Source organism: Taeniopygia guttata, chromosome 1A (genome assembly GCF_048771995.1).
Source record: "Taeniopygia guttata chromosome 1A, bTaeGut7.mat, whole genome shotgun sequence".
NCBI lineage: Eukaryota > Metazoa > Chordata > Aves > Passeriformes > Estrildidae > Taeniopygia > Taeniopygia guttata.
Window position 1 is genome coordinate 18,210,454 of NC_133025.1, and position 13,125 is coordinate 18,223,578.

A 13,125-nucleotide genomic window follows, 5' to 3' on the forward strand; every position below is an offset into this window, starting at 1 on the left:
AAATTTAATTTTACAATGATGGTTTGAACTTCTTCTCCAATAAAAAGCCTTTCAGTAACTTGGTGACTGCAGTACTAGGAAACGCTTTTCAATCAACCCAGTGCTACATTTCCATGATTTGTTTGGTGTGAGAAAACTTAATGTTGGGATAGAGGTTTCTGACATACCTCTCTCCTTTGGGAGTGGATATTAAATTCCACCTATATCTATCTTAGCAACATGGTAGGTATTCAGTGTCCCCTGAGACTTAGAGTGTAGTAGGTCTTCCCTGACTCATGGACTCTGTGAAGACAGGGTCCTGCTGCCATCATGTATGGACCATATTTACCAGTTATCCACTCAGCAAACTACAGCAAAGGTTGCAATCAAAAACCACATGGCAAGAAGAGTTTTATATCAGTGATAGGGACTCTGCTACCCTCACTTCAGCATACTTTAGCAGGGCTTGTGATTATCTCTTTCATCAGAAGCATCTCTATGGTTTATGTAACTGTTTGGTTACTGTGTCACGTTTTTCATACTCATTGGTAAGGTTTAATAAAAGTATGCTGTAGCAGAGGGCACAGAAAATCTGATGACTGAAGTTCTTACTAGAGCAAATTTTAGCTTTCAATAAAGAATTGTCTTTTAGGGCTCTGACACATTTAGAAATATTTTTCTCCCTTTCAAAGTGAGGGTGATATTATTACCTAGGAAAATTGCAGTGTGGGAGAAAATGATATGCGACTAAAAAATGAGATTGAATACTCAATCTATTCCTGTGTTTCTGTGTTGCAATTAGCCAAAAAAAAAGCCAGGTATATTTTCAGCAGAGGGTTATATTTTCAAAATAGTCCCCATGATTCTCAAATTGGCAATCATGGTATCATTGCAATTAGAGAGGTGGAAGAAGTCAGCATGCTACTCTTCCCATTGATGATGAAATTTCTGCTTTCAAACCAAATACTTTGTCCTAATATATGTCTATATGTCCTTGATATACCAGAAGGCAACCACAATAACCAGAACAGTCAGGGAATAGCTCTTAAAGCCTCTGTGAACCAGAGCAGGAAGCCTGAGTATGGGTAAGAGCAAGGAGATGAATAAAGGAGAAGAAAAAAAAAAAAAAAAAATGAAAGAACACAGAAATAAGAACGTAGAAAGATTGTTTGGTGTAAATTTAGTGCAGGTTTCAGTGCAAAATGTGGGGTCTATACTGGAGTTTGACAAATATTCTAAATTATGAATCAGAGCATTTAAGATACCTTTTAAGATTCTTTCCATTAGTATCAAGATGATATTAAAGTGATGTTGCTCTGAAATAGAGGTTGGAGGGACTGGTAAACTAAGATACTTTAAAAAATAATATTGTTTAACTAAAAGAGTATTATATAGGAAATATTTTTAAAGTATTTCCACTTCTTAATTCCCTATTGTTATTCTCAACTGCAATAGTTCACATTTTAAAATATACAAACCAAAACCTATTTTAAATTATTCAAAAAATAATTTTGATATTTGAGCTAATGCAACAAAAAGTGACTTCATGTTTTTGGTAGAAGAACAGAAAGAATTGAGTTTTACACACACATTTTCAAGAATTATTTGACATTCATAAATATCAGTGGAAATTTAACTTTTTGTGGGAAATTATATTATGTGATATTTTAAAATCTGCCAAAGGCTGTTGTAGAGCATTTTAAGATTTTTTTTAGGAATTTTGTCAATTTCAATTAACGCTTCCTCCCAAAAACAATTTAAAAAATAAAAAAAAAACCCAAAATGAAATAAAGGATGGAACCATATTAGAGCCTGTTTTCAATTACAAAAAAAAAAAAAAATTGTTGACAGCTTGGTTCAGAAGGCCCTGTAGAAAAGCATGAGCAATGCTTTTCAATAGTTACTGAGTTTGCAGTTTCAGTTGATACTGAGAGACCTTTTTCAGATCCAAATTCTGTGATGCAGAATCAGCTTTGCCATAAATTCAAATATATCAAGGTTCAAAAAGGTTTAGTGCTAAATATAAATATCAGAATAAAGAGCCGTCTTTAATTTTGCACAGCCTCCTAATGCCCATTTGACCTCTCACAGTACTGTCAATTAAAAGTGATTTCATAAAATGCACTAATATAAATGGTAAACTCTACAAACGAATGTAAAATCAGTGTAATGACAAAAGGAATTGGGTGCTCTTTTACATGAAGGTTTAAATAATTCATTTTTTCTTCCATTTTTGACATCTCAGCCCAGATCAGGCAGAAGTGTGGGCCAAGAAGACAGCTACACTAGGTAGGCAGCCAATTAAAACAGACTGTCATAAAAGAGCAGGATGATTTTTCAGGACAGGCATCGTTATTTTGTGAGTACCAATATAAATTCCTAAATGTCTCACAGATGCAGTCTGAAAGAAATTACATCCCCCTCCCAGTAAAAATATCTTAGCCACCTCAAAAGAAGAGACCATCTGGAGGCTTACTCACTTCGGGGGATGCTGAGTTAATTGAGTGAAAGTCCAAATAACTCTTTAGGAGAGACATGCTGAGGAGTAGCAGTAGACTATAAAGTAATGTAATTCCAAAAGAATTTGTTTCAGTATTGCCATTACTTAATCAGCTGCATTATCACCATTCTTGGGAGGCCTAGGTATAAATGAGGGCTCGTTTTGAAGGACTGCAAAAAGGAATTTGCTGAGCGCAGCTATATGTATTTACATGAGAAATTCAGACACAATCCAGTGGTATTTCAATAATAAAATCAAACAGCAATAGGAATGTACTCATTCTTTTGTCCAAAGAAGTGACTCCATCTGCCCAGAGGAGTATCTAAGCTGTGATTGAAATGTGCAGCATGCATGCACCCAAGATACTTGGGAGTAATATAGGATCACCAGCACTCTGGTTCCAAGCTTTCCTGGCTGCCTTTTTTCTGGATTTTGCTGGTTGCTGTAGGGAACTGCTCTGCCTCTTTAGACCTGTCTGCATGTTCAGAGCTGTCAGTTGTCTGATCAATTTTGAGAGGTTTTTTAGTTCAAAGTGGTCACTGTGCTGAAGAGGTGCTGAGGCCTTTCAGTTAAGAAGTGTCCAGTGTCATTTAGACAATCTACAGATCACTCCTCAGGCTGTTGTCTCCAGTCTGGAAGCTCATCAACCCTGAGCATTGTAGACTGTGTTTGCAATCTCTGTGCCAAGAACTGACAGAGTGAAAGATAGAAGATTGTCTTGAGAAGAAATACTTACTGACTGCTAGTGCAGGATCTGCAGTTTGGAGTTTTCCTCTGTTTGTCCCCTTCTAATGCTACCTTCACTTTTTATGTAGTATGAAAATAGTAAGCTTTGCCATGTCACTTACATAACTTTCTTTTCTAGCCTGAGACTCTTTGATTCTTTCTTTGCACAACAATTCTTCTTTCATTGGTTTTTCCCTGGATAATTTGAATCGATCCTGTTCCAGTGACTGGCAAGTTTTGTGTCTCAGACCTTAGCCTTATTCTTTAAGCCCTTCCTTTCCCATTGCTATAATACAATTACTTATCTATATCTATTTACTCTTTAATGGATCTGGGATTGTTAAAAAATGGGCAGACTGGGTCCTTTCCAGTTCATGTGAAATTTATACCAAAATAAATGGGATTTAGGAATTTAAATATATTTGAGGATCTATGTCTATCTATGTCTTATTGCTTTTGGGTGATATGCATAACTGACTTAAGAAAATTATCTTGAAACTCTACTGGGATAACAAATTGCTTTTTGGTTGTTTTTAAGAATCAGATTCTTCCTGCAGATTGCAATAACCTAGCAGTTAGCAAGAATGGGCTTTGACAGAGAAGCTCAGTTCTCTTTGCTGGTTGAGAACACTGAAACTAAGGACAGGCATCAGTTCCTAATGGTTGCTGGATGTGAGACTCTGTTCTTTCTCACATAAGGTTGCAGCACATAAAACCAAGAGTATTTTCCCTGCTGATAGACTGTTAAGTGGATAGAGCTGTTAGACCTTCCAAATGTAGGAAGAGAGTGGAAAGCAGCCCTAGGAACTGGAACCCCTCTATTACTGCATTGGTTTTTACAAAAGTAAAATGCAAAGCCAATGCATTTTGGGTTTTGCAGCTTTCCAGTCTTTCCAGGATTGACAGAACTGCTTCTTAACTTGTTTGGCTGATTCAAAAAAGGAAAATTGCTCAATTCCAGACACACATAACCCATAGTATCTCTTGCTTCTCCCCTTCCTATTCTTCCGAGAACTGACTTTTTAAACACCCAAATACTTTCAGGGTAGAACTGTGATGTCTCCTCTGTCCTGTATACTGCCTAGTACATGGACTGTATGGTGGGAAACAAGCAGAATTTATTGTACATCTCAGAGAAAACCAAAGCACAATTTACCTGAGATCTACAGGTGCACCCTCCTATCCCCCATCCTGGGGAAACTGGAAATCACGCTCTTCCATGTGTTCTGCTGAATGGATGCAGCCCTAATCTGCTGTCCAGGCTGAAGCACTAAGCAATAAGCACTCCTTCCAAAGAAAACTCGGGTGCACAGGTGGGAGATTATACAAAAAGGTCCTTCTTGATCTGAAGACCAGAAACAAGGAAGGACTATCCTTCCACCTAAACTCACTTCATTTTAGTATTGGCCTAGTGAAGCCGAAGAGCTGTGGCACCATTCAAGATGTCCTTTCAGGAGTTTTGGGTCGCTGAAATTTGGAGGACAGGTATTTTTATTCTTTGGGCTTACACAGAATTGGTAAAACCTGTAACACTGGAGAATCACTTAGGGAATGGGAAGGAAAGAAGAAGAAAAGGAGCCATCAAAAAAACCCAAGCAAATTCAAATGGTAGAGAAAGAACAGACAGAAATGGTAAGAGACATAGGGACTTAGAGGAGGCAGGTTGAAATGAGGGCATGAAAGCAGTGAGAGTGAGAAGACATCAAAGTGGAAAACTGATACACAGAAGAGCAGGTGGGAATGGAGGAAGAAGAAAGGGGGAAGGAGTACCTTGCAGAAAAGGAGAAGGGAAAGACAGAAAGAAGTAGGGAAGTAGGAATGTGACAAAGAAGGATAATAAGAGAGCTGGTACAACAGAGGAGAAGAGGGAAATGGAGGAGGAAGAAGACCAAAGAGAAAGAAAGAAAGAAAGAAAGAGAGTAGAGCCAGAACAGAGGAATGAGAGAATCTAAAAGTAAGATAAATTATGGAGAAATGGAAACAGTCATGGAAAAAGAACAGTGTAAAATGAGAAAATGAGCAATGGAAGCATGAAGAGAGGAAGCAGAATAAAGGTAACATGAAGTAGGGACTCTACACAAAATTATAGACTTCTAGATGTTAGAATTAAGGTAGATTAACCCCATTGTAAGATGCGAAAAATACATTTCTTTGTAACTTCGAAGTTATAGCTGAAATGCAAGTATTTTGTAGAAAATAAAAATCATTGTGGTTTTTATAAATGTTGGATTGTGCTATTTCACTTTGTAGAAAACACTGAAGTAGAACAAATTACATCAAGATGTTTTTCAGAAATTAGAAAAGGAAAAAAGAAACCTGACACTTTGTACCACAGGCAGGAAAAAGCTGTCTCATGTATGCTATGACTTACAAATCTGTGGGAGCTATTGCGGCCAGGGTCCAGCCCTCACTTTATACATTAGTGGGTGTAAAGGGTGATGTCACAGAAGGATTAGGTCTAATCCTGGACAAGAAAGCCTTGTGATGACTCAACGAGGAGCAGAAAAGACAGAGCTAAATCAGCCTAAAGTCAGGCTTTATGGGTTTGGATGCAATCAGCATTTTGCATGTGTGGTCATGCTTTGCACGTAACAACACACTCAGTTCATGATGATATTCTGTCTACAACCCTCCTATTCCTGCCTCCCATTTCATCATGCTGCTGGCCCAGTGTCTGGCTGCCACTAACTCAAAATAGGAGACTCCAGGATTGATATGAGGAAAATTTTAATTACCAGCAGAGCTATTGGCACCACATAACTTTCACAGTGCATTGGTCAGTGCAAGTAACCATTACATGAGGGCAGACCTTTGGCTGCCATGCAATAAAATAGGGGGATGCTTGATTGACCAGCTTTAATTCTCCGGTTCTGTTGATAGTCTTTGTATCTTCTGTGTGGCAAAGCACAGGCTAGTTTGAAATGACCAAATTTACTCACCTGCTAAATGGTTGCCGTGGATTACCTGGTTCCTCTGACCCCAGAGCTCTGCTGAATGAATGGCAGATGTGAGAACAGGTATTTCTGGATAGGACTGCAATTTGTGTAGAAACTATTGATGAGCCCTGGCACATCTTTGCACCAAGCACTTCAGTCAGACAACCACATGCATGGGAATCAGACAGGCAGTAAGAAGCTCATGTCATCATTTCCTGAATCAGAAGCAAAAGGTGAGTGATTTGAGTGTTGTCTGAAGTGGTCACTGCACACAAGGCCTATTCTCATGACTAGTGCTGTAGGTATCTTTCTTGTATTGAAATGAAAGCAAACCATTTGCAGGGATCTATAGAACATTTCATTTAACTTTTACTAAAAAAGCACCAGAATCCTCTTTGGGGAGGTAACAAATGGAAAACTTCTTTGCAGCACATCATGGTTCTGATAGATATTTCCTTATTTATTTATAGTTGAAATGAATATAGAAGTGAATGATAATTGTTACTGAGATTATTTAGTTTCTGTTTCGAAGAGGTTCCATTTAATAGTTTTCTTTAGGTTTTAAGCAGATTAGAAAAATAGGGGTTTCAGTGATACAGCCCAGTGTAATGTTTCTTTACTTACACTTGTTTTTAGTCTCAAAAAAAACTACCTAATTGAAAAGTGCCATTTAGGCAAAACAGATTTTTAAAAGACTTGCAGGTTTACTTCAGAAGTTTTCTAGACAGTATGGGGGCTGCTCTAAAATCTTTGTTTTGCAACTGACAAACTGAGTTTAAAACTTTAAATGGGAGAGCCAAATCTGCCCCAGAGGTAAGCCCTCTAATGTGGATGTGACAGTTGGAATTAATTATTCTTTTGTTTTCAGTGCTAGTTACTCAATTTTTAAATAACTACAGCAAGGCTTGGAGGTGTAAGAAAAGAGTATAGGAAAGACATTCTAGTACTTGGAATAAAAATGAGAAAAACGAACAATTTTTCCCACGAGGAAGTACGCAATTAGATGATATTTCATGTCAAAATATTGTGTAAATTGGAAAAAACATAACTACAGAAATCAATGACAATGGCTATCTGACAGTTGTCACCCTTTGCATGACAACTTTGACATGCTTCATTTGAGTCACTTCCCCAAAGGACAGTTTCAGTCCAGCTGTCCAAGCCACATCCCATCTGAAACGGTTCTGTAGAGAGAGGCTACAGGTCCCAGCCTGAGGACATGAGGGAATCCCAGCACCCCGGGCACACCGAGAGGAAGTTGCACTGTCCTTACCCTAACAGAGGCCAATAGAGAGAGCCAGGCCAGCTACTGGTGATCCTCTCTGCACTATGAAAAATGTTCTGGCAGGGGAGTCTCCTTTCTTCCTTCAGCTGGAGGAGCTTTTCTTGTCTCTTGAGTTTCTTGCTTTTGTGAGGAGCCAACACTAATGTTGATCAGGAGCTGGTAATTTGCTATGACAACATATAATCCCTTCCATAAAGCTTTCTGATGTCATTTAACCATTGTATTTTGTCCAAGTATAGATGAAAAAAGCAGAAAACTACTGCAACCTCATATATTTCTGAGAATGATATGGAAGAGATTTTGGAGCACTAAAAGGAAAAAAAAGTCAAAACAAGGTCATATCTGCAAAAGGAGTCAAGGTTGAGAAACTTCTGGATAAAATTGGGTGTAGCTGAGCATAACTATGATTCTGAAATCCCCTGCTGAGCTGCAGCTCACCCAGTATAGATACCTAAACTCACCAGGGCCCCCCCGTTTGATGTTTAACATTGCTATTATGAGAATTTAGTTCTCTACAGCCCATCTCAAATTGCCCTAATATGAGAAGTTCAGCAGCTGGTTCAACACTTGATCAGGTTTCAGAAATAGGAATTTTCCCCTAAGTCTCTCTTTAAGTTTGAATATATTCTCAGAACATTCATAGCAAAGATGTAGAACAGCATGCTGCTTGAAAAGCAATGTCATGAATATTTTTAAAGGAAACAGGCTTTTTAAATTCCTTCATAATAGGATACAATAGCTTTTTCTAATACTTGGAAAATTTGTGAATTTTTGTCTCTAGGTCTTTCTTGGCTAGACTGAGAAAGTTCAATGTCAAGCCTTTAATTTCTTGATTGAGCATCAGACCTCTTTAGATACAGGTTGTTCTGTATATTTTGTTGCATCTTCTTGAGTTGAAGTTGGAATAGTTGGAAAAAGAGGACTAACAAGATAGAAAGGAGGTTACAAAGCAGGGGGAGAAATGAGTTTGAATTCCCACTGGCTGAGGAGGAAAATGAAACGTCATGCTCATACTTCTTGAATAATTGCTTTTGTCTTAGCTTTGCATGGCAAGTTTTTGGTAGCTGGGTGGCTACAGGGCTGGCTTCTGTGAGCAGCTGCTAAAAGCTTCCTTTATGTCTGATGGAAGCAATGCAGCTGGCTCCAAGTGTGTGCCCAGCATCTCCAAAGAGTTTCTCTGAGGACAACATAAGGAAGGGGTGGGCTCTGCTGGAGGCAAGAGTGGATGAGAAGGCTGTACTGTCCCTTGGCAGTCAACAGGGGGGCAATACACAAATTATATACACAATTATAAATGAATGGCACCACTCGGGAGGTGGGAGCAAGGCTGGGAGTATTACAGATGTGGAGCACAGGGGCAGCAGGAGAGGAGAGCAGGGGCAGCAGGAAGGGATTTTATTTTTCTTTTAAAGATTCAGTTATATGTCAGCATAGCTCTATGGTTAGACATGGCCTGTGAAATCCTACTACAGTAAGAGACAGTTGAATCCATGCCCTCTATCAAGAGAAATAAGGAACAGGGTTCCTTATGGGGAAATTATTGTCAGAGATGAAGTAAATCTAAGCAAGGAGAGATGGGGAGGAACATGAGTGGCCTTTGTATGGCAGAAAGGTGATTTGAAACAGCAGAGACCTCGGAAATGGACAATATGGAAGGGGAGCCTCAACACAGAAGGCATTTGAAAGAGCTTTTAGGCAGGAAGGACTGGGAAATTTAAGGCTTGGTACAGAAGGGACTGAGGACATTATGGTGTGAGGGAGAAGTTAGGATTACCAGTCTGGGAGAACATTATTTTCTGGGCTCTGATGTCAGAGAAGAGGCACCTTGAGACAGAGAGAACTGTCTCCCTGTCCAAAGAACAGCCCTTCCTTTTATCTCTGTTTGTAGAAATTAAAATAGCCCTATTTGGACAGAATACTCCAGAAATTATCTTTAAAGTCAGAATGTTATGAATTCCGACTGATCTGTGAAATAATTGTGCCATATGAAAATTTTCTACATGACAGCCATTTTGAGAGATTGAAATGTAGTGTTTCTGAACTTGTTTCACACAGAAAGTGTTCCTAGTAAATCCCAGTTTTAAACCAGACACTCTTCCACACAATGACATACATCAATTTAATCTTCGTTATTTCCTTAAATATCTCTTCTCTGTAGGAAACTGATCCCAAATCCTTCAGTCAAATCCCAGATCCTTCAGTAGATGGCCAGCTAATCCTACTCTCTGTATGCTATGAGCACTGAATTTGCATCTGTTCATGTAAGCACATTTTTGTTCTGTTTTTCTTTCTGGATAGGGCAACACTGAGCTCTCTTGAAATCTGTCTGTAATACATGATTGTTTACAAACCACTTGATAACAGAAGTCACAGCACATATTTGTGTTGGCTGATAATCCTTTGTCAATGATGGATCAAGATCAGGTGTCATTTCTGATTTTTTTGGATGTGACAGCTGCCTCCAGTACTGTTGACCATGAACCGACCCGCACTCTGGCAGTCCGGAAGCAAGGACAAATGGGATGAGTTGTGGAGCTCAGAGTTATGTGCAGCTTTGAGCCCTGAAGCACACTGGCAGTGGGTTGAGGCAGGGATCATTATTAACATCTCTTCTGTGTTAAAAGAAATTCAGATGATTCTTCATTTCACAGCATTTTTATTGATATGTTTACCTACAAACATTTTGATAATGCAGCTTTGGCATTTATATTAGTCTCTGCTTTCTTGCCACATAAATGTTTTTAAAATCCTGTAAGCTCATATAAAATATTTTCTACAAATATTTTCCTCCATGATATTTTGCCTTTAGCTCATACTTCCCTCAACTACCTCAAAAATAGATTAAAAAAGTCTCCATACAGCAAGCTCTGAAATGCCACCCACCTCCCCCCTCAACAAGCAATCAGATCAGTTTCTGTTGGACTTGGGGGTATAGCATAGGTTTTATTGCCTCCAAAGATGGAGGCAATTCTGCTAGATAGTTCTTCTTGTTCTTTTTGAGTCCATTGCCAGCATCTCTCCAGCTCTCAGTGAAATGTTGCAGCATACTAATTTCTTCTATTCAGTCAGAATTTGGGTTATACTCAGCTCCAGGGGTCTCTTCCATACTATGTCTCCAGTTTAAATTATGGGGGAGGAGAGAAGGATTCCCTTTTCTGCTTTTCTGCCTCCACTTCTCTATTCTCTGTGTGGCAGATAAAATTGCCTCTACGTTGCCTCTAAGACCAAAAATCAGCAGTCTGAAGTCCACCTGGAAATAGCTGAAAACTGCTCAAATATGAGTTCAAGCATCGCCTGTGTGTACAGCTCCTCTTGGGAAGTCTGCATGAGCCATCAGACAGAGCCACCGGGTGATCCCAGCATCAAGGGACACCTAGAGAATTTTGCATCCAAAGGAGGAAAAAACATGTACAACACTGATAACACAATCTGAAGGGAACCAGCTTCTTGATGCAATTCCTGTGGCAAGGCATATTATGCCATGTTAGGTCAGCCATGGGAGGAGCCCATGTTTAAAGTACTTGTCAGGTGCAAATATGAGATAAATAGACACAAACTTCTCTACCTTGCAGTTACTGGCCTCCCAGGTGCAATTAGTCAGAGAGGTAGGTAATTAGGTAGAGAGATAACTCAATGATTAATAGCAAAATCAGAGCAGTGTACCCCAGGCATTCTGGGTAAGCACTATGAGGACAGGAAAATTTGCCTTTTACAAAGGGGGTCTGTAGAGAGATTTTCCTTTTCTTTTAAAGATGCAGTTACATATCAGCATAGCTTTATGGTTAGACATGGCCTGTGAAATCCTACTACAGTAAGAGACAGTTAAATCCATGCCCTCTACCAAGAGAAATAAGACATTATCTCATGGCTTTCATACATTATATTAATTTCTCTAGTTATTTCCTGGAGAGGGAAAAAAATAAGGTGGTAGATTACACAATCCTGACATTTGCCCACTTGCTGCTGCTTTTTTTGGCTTCTCTTTAGCTAGAAAGATGTGCACACTGGGAAGCAAATGGATTTCCCTGAGGACCCTGAACTAGTGCCCTGCCACAGCCAACAGCTTCAGCCACTTGGAAAAAGTGCAATGTTGTGCCTTCCAAAAGCTGTTCCCAGGGCTTCATAATATTTGATGATTAGACCAGGGTTGTTTACTGTAGGGTGGTAGTTATGCTCAGTCCAGACTTGTTGCTTTATTATGCACTGGCTCAATCTGTTTGTACAACACTTTGCATGTAGTGATAAAGCCAGTAAAACATTGGCCATGGTCTAGTTCTATTTAGTAAACTATGAAACTCTGTTTTGTTCTTTACAGAATACTGAACATAAATGAATTTCAACTGCCTTGAAGTTTTATAAGAAACAAAATTTCAGTGTGTTTATTGATTACTGTTAGATTGGTCTGTCCTCAAATCTGCCCAATTATCTTCTAATACTCCACCTCAGCCTTTGTTCATGACCATCCCCAGCTGTCTTCTCCACCAGCTGTTACTCAGCACCTCTGTACTTTTTCTGAAAGACATCTACCAAGGTGCCAGAGGCAGGTGCAGGAGACAGACACAGCTGCACAGGATTGTTTTAACATCAGTACTGTGTTTTTCAGTTGTAAAATGTTTCCAAAATTTATTTTCCTTAGTGAAATGAAAATAAAAAGAGTTAATCTGTTGGTGTAACTTTTTGTGTAAATTTTACTTAAAATTTTCACTGTAAGTCTTCAGTTAACTAGGTTCCTTTCATTTAGTTTTGTTTTTCATTATTCTATAATCCTCTGTGGCTTGAGACAACTGAGCTTGAGTTTAATTTATGTAGACAAGTTATACAAGGAACATTACCACAGCAACTAAAATCCTGATTTATAAGACAAAACATAGCTCCCTCCTCTATTCAAACAGGATTTACAGGTATTTTGCTAATCATACATCCACAGTTCCTTTGATTTTCAAATGAAGTGCTGCCTATATTATTAATTGTACTGTCACCTTGACTGATGCAAATTCAGCTGGCTGTTTTATCTCATTTGAAAGTTGACTTTTCAATTTCAGATTTTCTCATCTTCCTATGCCCTGAGCCAAAACACTGCCCTAGAAATTATTACATTGCATTTAATATTTCCTGAAAACCACTCAGTGTGGCAGGGTCAGTATGACTGTCCCATTGATTTTCTTCTCTGAGTAACAGCCAGGTAGTATTCTTTCCCCAAGAAAGGATTTTGTCAAGCAGAATATAATGATCTCATTATGGGTATGCTTTAATTACCTTTTCCTGGTTTTTTTATGTCTGAAGTATGGTATTCCATGTTACTATCCAACCATGCAAGAAAAAAGCCCCCTCCAAAACACAAGACAAGCGTGGTATGAAAGGCTGAATCCCTGCTCAGATTCAGAGCTTCTGTCGTGCAGGTCATTCCACATGGTCTCTGTCTTAGGTCTCGAGCTGCAAAATAGAGAGTAATACCCCCCTCCTTTGCAGACCTTTGTCAGGCTATGAAATGTTCAATTACCCTTTCCTAGTGTAACTGTGGTGAGGGTAGGAGTGATATCAGTTCCTGAGCTGGGAGCTTGTGTAGATTTCCTTATCACAGCAGAAAAATTAGCCCACACTCTCTTGATTAAGCTGTGTGCACATCCAGAAGGTGTTGTATAGTTTGGGTGGTATTTTTTGTTTAAGCAGTTGTCATATCCTCTAGGGACTAGCTGGTG